The sequence below is a fragment of the Aotus nancymaae genome, unplaced genomic scaffold (genome assembly GCF_030222135.1).
Source record: "Aotus nancymaae isolate 86718 unplaced genomic scaffold, 86718_ANA_hifiasm-v0.15.2.pri h1tg000033l, whole genome shotgun sequence".
NCBI lineage: Eukaryota > Metazoa > Chordata > Mammalia > Primates > Aotidae > Aotus > Aotus nancymaae.
This window is the reverse complement of record NW_026988447.1, coordinates 44065329-44074149: the sequence shown is the minus strand read 5'-3', so window position 1 is coordinate 44074149 and position 8821 is coordinate 44065329.

Genomic DNA, 8821 nt, shown 5'->3' with positions numbered 1-8821 from the left:
ATTATGGGGGGTAACATTGAAAGGAAAAGAGGCTCTTTGAAAAAAGTGCGCTGAAAATAGTAATAAAAGGGATTACAACTGAATCAATGACTTTTCCCTAGGAAACACTAGACAGCCCCAAGTTTGAAACCTGGTTTCCTCACTGACTTTGTGAGCCCACACTGGGTTCCAGGCTCATGGGAAGTCCCAGCTCTGCAGTAGCACATTATCTTTTCTTCTCAGGTCTACTTTTGGAGGAAAAACTGAGTGAAGCACTGTGAATTCCAGCTTTGTAAAGTGAAATCAATTTGGAGGGAGGCAGGGAAGCAAGGAATTTCTGCCCTTCTCCCTTGTTCTTATCTTTTGGTCTCAGAGTAGGAGTCACACATTGTGGGGTCCCCTCCCTGGTGACTGGGATTTGTATTCTTGTAAAGCCTCCTCCAAAAGGTGGCTGGCCTTCCCCAAGGCCCTGACCTTGGACCTGTTGAAGTTGGGTAGAGGAGGGAGCACTAGAAGAGTAGAGTTGGATTTCAGGTTCAACTTCAGGACAGGAAAGTATGAAATAGCAATGGTAGAAGCCTACAGTGTGTCTAGAGAAGTGTCTCAAACTATCAGCTCTTTAGAATCAAATCAGTTTTTCAAAAACTGCCAATGGCTCAGGTCATCCCAGATTAATTGAATTAGTAACTCTGAGAGTGGAGTCCAGGCATGGTATTTTTTGAAAAGTTCTTTAGTTGTTTCTAATACATAGGCATGTTTTAGAGCCACTGGTTGAGAGCTTCTTTTTTTTCCAGTCCCTCTCTCTTATCTTTGAGGCCTTCAGCTTACTGATCTATCCGAAGATGCCTCAGAGGAAGTAGACTTTAATCCATGTTTGCAGTGTAGCCACTGATGCCACAGATGTTCTTGAGACTATTTCTCTTTGTTTCACTGTGAGCCTTAGTCCATCAGCTATCTATGGGTCATCTGGTAACTTGTTTTGTTTTCACAAAATAGTAGATTGTTTATTTAAAGGCAGAATGTGTCATGGTTAAGGGCGCAGGCTCTGAAATCAACCTGCCTAGTTCTAATTCCAACTTCACCACTTATTAGCTTTGTGAACCTGAGTAACTTATTTAACCTCTCAGCTCTTAAGTAACTGTTAGATTGGGTAATAATGGTATCTTCTGTGTGTGTGTGTTTGTGTGTGTGTGTGTGAAAAGAATTATTACAAGTGCTTATAATAGTGTTTGACAACAATTGCTCAATAAATGGTAGGGGTGTGTTCTTATTATTATTTTGTTTTGTTTTTTCTTTTTCTTTTTTTTAAATTATACTTTAAGTTCTGGGATACATATGCAGATCGTGCAGATTTGTTACATAGGTATACACGTGCCATGGTGGTGGTTTGCTGCATCCATCTAATGCAATCCCTCCCATCCCCACCTGCCTGCTATTCCTCCCCTAGCCCCCAACCCCCAGGCCCCAGTATGTGATGTTCCCCTCCCTATGTCCATGTGTTCTCATTGTTCAGTACCCACTTATGAGTGAGAACATGTGGTGTTTGGTTTTCTGTTCTTGTGTCAGTTTGCTGAGCATGATGATTTCCAGTTTTATCCATGTTTCTGCAAAGGACATGAACTCATCCTTTTTGATGGCTGCATAGTATTCCATGCCGTATATGTGCCACATTATCTTTATCCAGTCTATCATTGATGGGCATTTGGGTTGGTTCCAAGTCTTTGCTATTGTGAACAGTGCCACAATAAACATACATGTGCATATGTCTTTATAATAGAATTATTTATAATCCTTTGGGTATATACCCAATAATGGCATTGCTGGGTCAAAAGGTATTTATAGTTCTAGATCCTTGAGGAATCACCACACTGTCTTCCACAATGGTTGAATTAATTTACACTCTCACCAATAGTGTAAAAATGTTCCTATTGCTCCATATTTTCTCCAGTGTCTTTTATCTCCTGATTTTTTAATGATTGCCATTCTAATTGGTGTGAGGTGGTATCTCAATGTGGTTTCAATTTGTATTTCTCTAAAGACCAGTGATGATGAGCTTTTTTTCATATGTTTGTTGGCTGCATAAATGTCTTCTTTTGAAAAGTATTCATATCCTTCGCCCACTTTTTGATGGGGTTGTTTTTTTCTTGTATATTTGTTTTAGTTCTTTGCAGATTCTGGATATTAGCCCTTTGTCAGATGAGTAGATTGCAAAAATGTTTTCCCATTCTGTTGGTTGCTGGTTCATTCTATTGATAGTTTCTTTTGCTGTGAAGAAGCTCATAAGTTTAATTAGATCCCATTTGTCTATTTTGGCTTTTGTTGCCATTGCTTTGGTGTTTTGGTCATGAAGTTCTTGCCCATGCCTGTGTCCTGAATGGTGTTGCCCATGTTTTCTTCTAGAGTTTTTATGGTGTTATGTTTCATGTTTAAATCTTTAATCTATCTGGAGTTAATTTTTGTATAAGGTGTAAGGAAGGGATCCCATTTCAGCTTTCTGCATGTGGCTAACCAGTTTTCCCAACACCATTTATTAAATAGTTTCCAGTGACATGATCCCCATCAATTCTCTACCAGCTGTGAGAGATTCAGATTCAAAAGGAAAGTAATAGAGGCTAAAGCAGTTCTCAGTGACAACCACCTTTTGAAAATTTTGCTCTATTGAGAAAATAAAAACATAAGTCAGACTTTTTAGCATAGTTGATTGAACTTTATTTTTTATTATTAATGATCAAATGTATAACATGAAATTTGCTGTATTTACATAGAGATATTTACTGATTTTACTACACTATAGGTTGAGTTCCACAAATACAGGAATTCTGTTGAATTCTATTTGTGTAATCCCCATAAAAATCTATGTGCATTTATATTTGTACATGTTGCATTATGGTGACAAGCAAAATTTCTATTTTTTTACTTAGTGTGAGTCAACATATTAAAAAAAGCTCGATATCACTAACCATCAGAGAACTACAAATTAAAACCACAATGAAATACTATCTCACACCAGTCAGAATGGCGATTAATAAAAAGTCAAAAACTAACAGATGTTGGCAAGGATGTGGTGAAAAGGGAATGCTTATACACTGTTGGTGGGAATGTAAATTAGTTTAACTCCTCTGGAAACACTATGGAGATTTCTCAAAGAACTAAAAATAGAACTACCCTTTGACCCAGCAATCCCACTACTGGGTATCTACAAAAAGGAAAAAAAATCATTTTATCAGAAAGACCCCTGCACCTACACATTTATCTCAACACTATTAACAATAGCAAAGATATGGAATCAACCTAAGTGTGCCTCAGTGGTGGATTGGATAAAGAAAATGTAGTAAACATACAACATGTAATACTGTATAGACATAAAAAGAATGAAATCATGTCCTTTCAGCAACATGGATGCATTACCCTAAATGAAGTAACTCAGAAACAGAAAATCAAATTTTGCATACTCTCACTTATAAGTGGGCACTAAACAATGGGTATATATGGACATAAAGATGGAAACAATAGACACTGAGGATTCCAAAAGAGGGCAGGTAAGGGAGGGTGTTAAAGGTGACTTACTGGATACAATGGTCACTATTTCGCTGATAGATTCACTAGAAACCCAAACCCCAGAATTATGCAGTCTAGCCGTGTAACAAACCTGCCCGTGTACCCCCTAAGTCTATAATGGTAAGAAAAATGGAATCCTTTATTTATACATTTACATGTCTGATGATGAGAAGAATTTTTCACTGAGTAGCTTCTAACTTTTTACATTTCAAGCCCCTTTTCTCCTGTCTTCTACCTATATCTTCGGGGCTGGGCATGGCAGGAAATATTCATATAACCTCTAGCTCTGTCATATCATGTCATAACATAGATAAGATGTTACAGAGGGTGATAGGAGCATTTCTGGAGGCCATTCCTACAGTAGCTTAAATGTAGATCAAAGGGAATGCAAACCGTATAAGTATATGCCACGAAACCTAAACTAAATGTATTAATATTTCCAACTTCATTTCTCCCTTAGCCCAGTGTTTCTCAACTTATTTTTCATCATTGCCCCTCTCTAAGGAACATTCTTAGACTTCTTTTTTTCTAACTGTTCCCCCGTGAAATTTTAATAGCTCAGATATATTGTGTATTTGTGTATTGTATGTATCTGTGCTTTATAAATAAATAAAAAGAGTAGGATGTTTTGCCCCTGTTGGGAGCATTATCACCCCATTGAGAAAGTATGGCTTAGCAAAATCTCCCCAGATGTTCATGCCACTCCAGTGCCACTTAGCCCAAGGGAAATGTGATGGCGGGTAAGTGGGAAAGCAGGAAACATAGGACCATGTGAATACGTTGATAGGTGACTTCCCAGTGCCTTGGAAGGAATCAGTTTATGTGAGGAACACCGAGGTTTAACCTCCTTTTTCTTCATGCTAAATCCATCTCTGCTAACATGGTGTGATTTTTGTGGCATGACAGGTAAGAAAAGCACTGGAAAAATTAGAACATGTTCTCCCTTCAGAAAACCAGGCAAATGTCCTAACATCATTCTTAGACCTCAGAAACAAGATACTTGCTCACTTCAGGTCTGAAAGAGCAAAGAAACAGAGAAATAAAAGTCCCCAGAAAAGATTGTGAGAAACCTGCAGATAAGTGAGTCTCTCCTATTATCTCAAAAGTGTGTGGTTTCTCATAGTGAATATATTTTGCATTATAATTGTTCAGTTTTTAAAGCTTAAGTTTTGTTTTAAAGTGTTCATTGCATTTACAATGATGATTGAAACCATTTAAAATAATTGAAATACTTTTATGGTTGTTGATATATTATCCTAATCATTGGTTTTTTAAAACAGCCTTAACTTTGTTTTAATAATGTGTTAAGCCTTGAAAAGTAATAAGAAAGGATCCAAATTTTAACCAGTATGTGTAAATATTGGTATAGTACTACAAGTAGAATTTACTGATTTTCACAACTTTTTATGCTTTGAAGGACAAGTAAATCTGTAGGATGTCTATATTTGATACCACTATAATTACAAAATATGGCATTTTGAGGATCGGTAGGGTCTTATATAATCAGTTATTTAATCCCCACAATAGGGTCTAATATATCTAGTTATTTAATCTCCCCTGGGTAGTGAAATGTGGGTTGATGCAGCTGTTGTTTGCCAATTGTGGAGCCTGAGAATATTGACTGCAATGTAAAGGATCATTGAACATGTTTTTACAGACTTAAAATAGAAAGACAGGTTTTACTTTTTTTCCCATGTAGGAGACAGTGGAAAATTTTAAAATTGAGAAACTTAAAAAGAATTCCAAGATAAAAGAAAGTGAGACTTGAAATTTCTAAGTAGTTCTAGGTGTCTTTTAGTCACAGTGCCCAAGCTATTTCTCATAAGGAGCTTTTATCTTTGGTAAATTGTGCCCCTGCACATATAAAAAGAAATCTTATTTATAATGTTTATGAATACAAATAGTTTAATTTAGAAAACTGATAAAAATTATCAAATAGTATTCAGTACGGATATGCTCATAATGAACACAGCGCTATGTGCTATTTGTTGTTGTTAAGATGTGAAAGCAGTCCATCAGAGCAACTGAGCTTGCCTAAGCCATAGTTTTCTCATCTGTGAAGTTATATTTTTCAAAAAGCTTGTTATATGGATTAAACGAGATAATATATGTTTCAGAAGTTTATAACTTGTCATATACTTTGCATGTATGAAGAATTATTGCCATTATTATTATGAGTTGGAATATCAGGCAAAACACAATCCTTCTTACCAAAGCTCTTCTGCTTACTGTGTGCTAGCCTACTTGTAATCTCATCACCCTCATTTTTTAAATACAAGGATTCAGGACTTGCTTTGACTATCCTGTACATAATTGTCTGTTAAGTGTATTATAATTGTGCTCTATTGAAATATCCTGTTTACTTGTCTGTATCTACTACTAGAGGATAAGCTAGAAAGGCAGCCTGTCTATCTCATTCATTCATATTCTATCCCAGTATTTAGCATATGTGGCTTAGCACCCAGTCAAGTAGGTACTGGACTATGTGCTGAATGAATACAAGAACAGATGAATAACGATGTCATCATAGATGGTTATACACTTTGATTTCCTCAGGTAAAATGTTTTTCCCATGTGGTTTTAAAACCTGCTTCAATTGTGACCTGAAGCCCTCCATGACTCATTCAGCCTCCTATCCAAAAACACCAGGATTGCTAATTACTGTAAAAGACAGTGTCTTCAGAAAAAAAAAAGTGTCTACCTACAGTAACTAAACACCCACCTACCATCTAATTTCATGTTGGCCCATGAACCACCAGAGAGTGCAGGAATTTTCCATCCCCATCTAAGAAGACTGCCATCTAACAAGTGGTGTAAATCACTTTGGACAGTGTTTGGATGAGAGCAAAGAAAATGATCATGCCATGCACTCTTTAAGGTCTTCTTGAGCTCCTACTATGTGAACCACATTGTACTATGTTCCTTGTAGGTTACAAAAGAAATGAAAGCCCCCTGCCCTTGCCCTGCAAGAACCTGTTACCGCTTCAAAGAAATAAGTGCATACTAGAGAAGGGAGGATTGATTCAGAGGTTACTCAAGGGATGACAGCCAAGCAAGTTATTGGTGTTTGGCTTATGACTTCTGGTGTATTTTACTAAGGGAAAGCAAAAACTGTATTGGTTCTTAAAAAATTTTAGTCTTAGAATTTAATTAGCAATTTCATTTATATGAATGGCATATAAAAAGGTTGGGGTGATATCAAAAGAAAGAGCCTAGCAAAATTCTCCTATTCTGCTTTCTACAAATTTTTGCTTCTTCTGCATGCCACTCTAGTTGAAAAGAACCTCTGTCCCAGAGTCCTTCCTGTTCCTCTGAGGATGGAACAGTTCCTCTGAGGATGGAAATCTAATGCTGGCTCTGGGAAGCTGATGAAAAACCTCATTCTGGTTAAAACTAGAGATGAGGGAAATGGTCCCATGCTCTCCAGTCATTTCTGTCCCCATTATGTTATCTCTGCTCTGTTTGAGTAGGACGTGCTATGGCAGGTGGGAGCAGCGGAGAACAGCATGGGACAGGCTAAAACAGGCTAACAAGGCAAATGGCAGGAGGGGGAGCTGAGTGCTACTGAGTGAGGACACCACTGAAGGTTAAAAGCCTGAAAGAATGTAAATACTGGGACAGTGAGAGTGATAGAGACAGTATTCATAGGTGGAAATAGAATGATGAATGGTTCAAATTCAAGGCAGATTAAAAATAAGAGGTCCGATTGATAGAATTGTACTGTGGTCATTGGATTAGAGCTAGACTTGAGCATTTTCCTTGAGCTATTCACCTTTTCATAAAGGAAATGTTTAGGTGAAGTAGAAGCCAGAAACCTCCTACACAGGCTGGACTGGCCAAGGCGTAACAGGACCCAACCCTACTGGGATTTGCTTTGCCTCTGTATCAGTTCAGACTGCTTTCTTCCTTGTCTGTCACTTCATGTTTATAAGATGGACACTACAGCTCTGAACATCATATCCATGTTCATCTAAGACCGTAGAAGAGGAGCAGAGAGAAAGAGGCTAGTTTCAACATATTTTCTCTGGTGTTTTTGTTTTGGAGACAGCATCTCACTCTGTCACCCAGGCTGGAGTGCAGGGATGCAATCTTGGCTCACTGCAACCTCTGCCTTTACAGGCCTGCACCACCACGCCCAGCTAATTTTTATATTTTTAGTAGAGACAAGGTTTCATCATGTTGGCCTGGCTGGTCTTGAATGCCTGACCTCAAGTCTCCCAAAGTGCTGGGATTACAGGCGTGAACCACCACACATGGCAATTCTCCAGTGCTTTGTTGCCAGAATGGTATTACTTGGTAATTCTAGGTATTCTGGCAAGGAAGACTGGAAAATAAGTTATTTAGCTCTTGCATCTTCTCAAATAGAGATAGTCAGTAGGGCGTTGAACTTGGGTGCGAGGGAGCCAGCATACAGTATCTATCACTGGCTCTGACACTCTCCTCACCACTTGCTCCCTTCCCACCCCACCCCATTACTTTTAAAATAAAAATTTAAAAAGGCAAGCAAACACTCAAGGATGTTTCTAGTGGAAATAGTCATTAAACTCATTCAAGTCCTCATCTTGTACCCACCCGCATCTGCTCAGATGCTCGGAAAGCCTGTTTCTCTAGTTTATCACATTTCATTCTTAGAACAGATGTGTTTTTCTCAGTTTACCTCTGATTTCAACTGCAGCCATGGTGAACAGTACTATGCATGCCATTAATCATTACATCAGGCATCCATCATAAACCTGCCCTCTTTCCTGTTCTGTGATTTTCATCAAAATCAGTGGAATTCATTGGCCTAAACATATGAGCAGCCCAAGAGTGCAAAGTTTATTTTCCTAGAGATAACGTTTCTCCAGGGGTAGATAGGAGTCAGTAGATAAATGCCTCTTCTGCACTTGAACAATCTGCTGGGACATTCTGCATTACTTCCTTAGAGGGTCTCCTTGGCATTGGGTCCCAGTTGTTCACAGTAGAAACCAGCCCAGTAAACCCCTCTTTCCTGTTTCTTCTCTAACTCTTCCCTTCTCCCTCACTCCTGCTTCCTGGGAGCATCACCCAAATATATAGAGAACTGCTCCCATATTCTTGTCTCAGGCTCTGCTTCAGAGGCCACCCAAACTAAGGCAAATCACTCTTCATTGAAACTCCTTGACAATTTTCACCTTTTGGCATTTTCATAGGATCCTTTCCTTTAGGAATTTCCTTTTGAAGGGAAAGTGGGCTTGATTTCATTATAGAAATTAAAAATCTTGATTTCTCCATATAAATTATATTAAGAACTATAATCCACTAG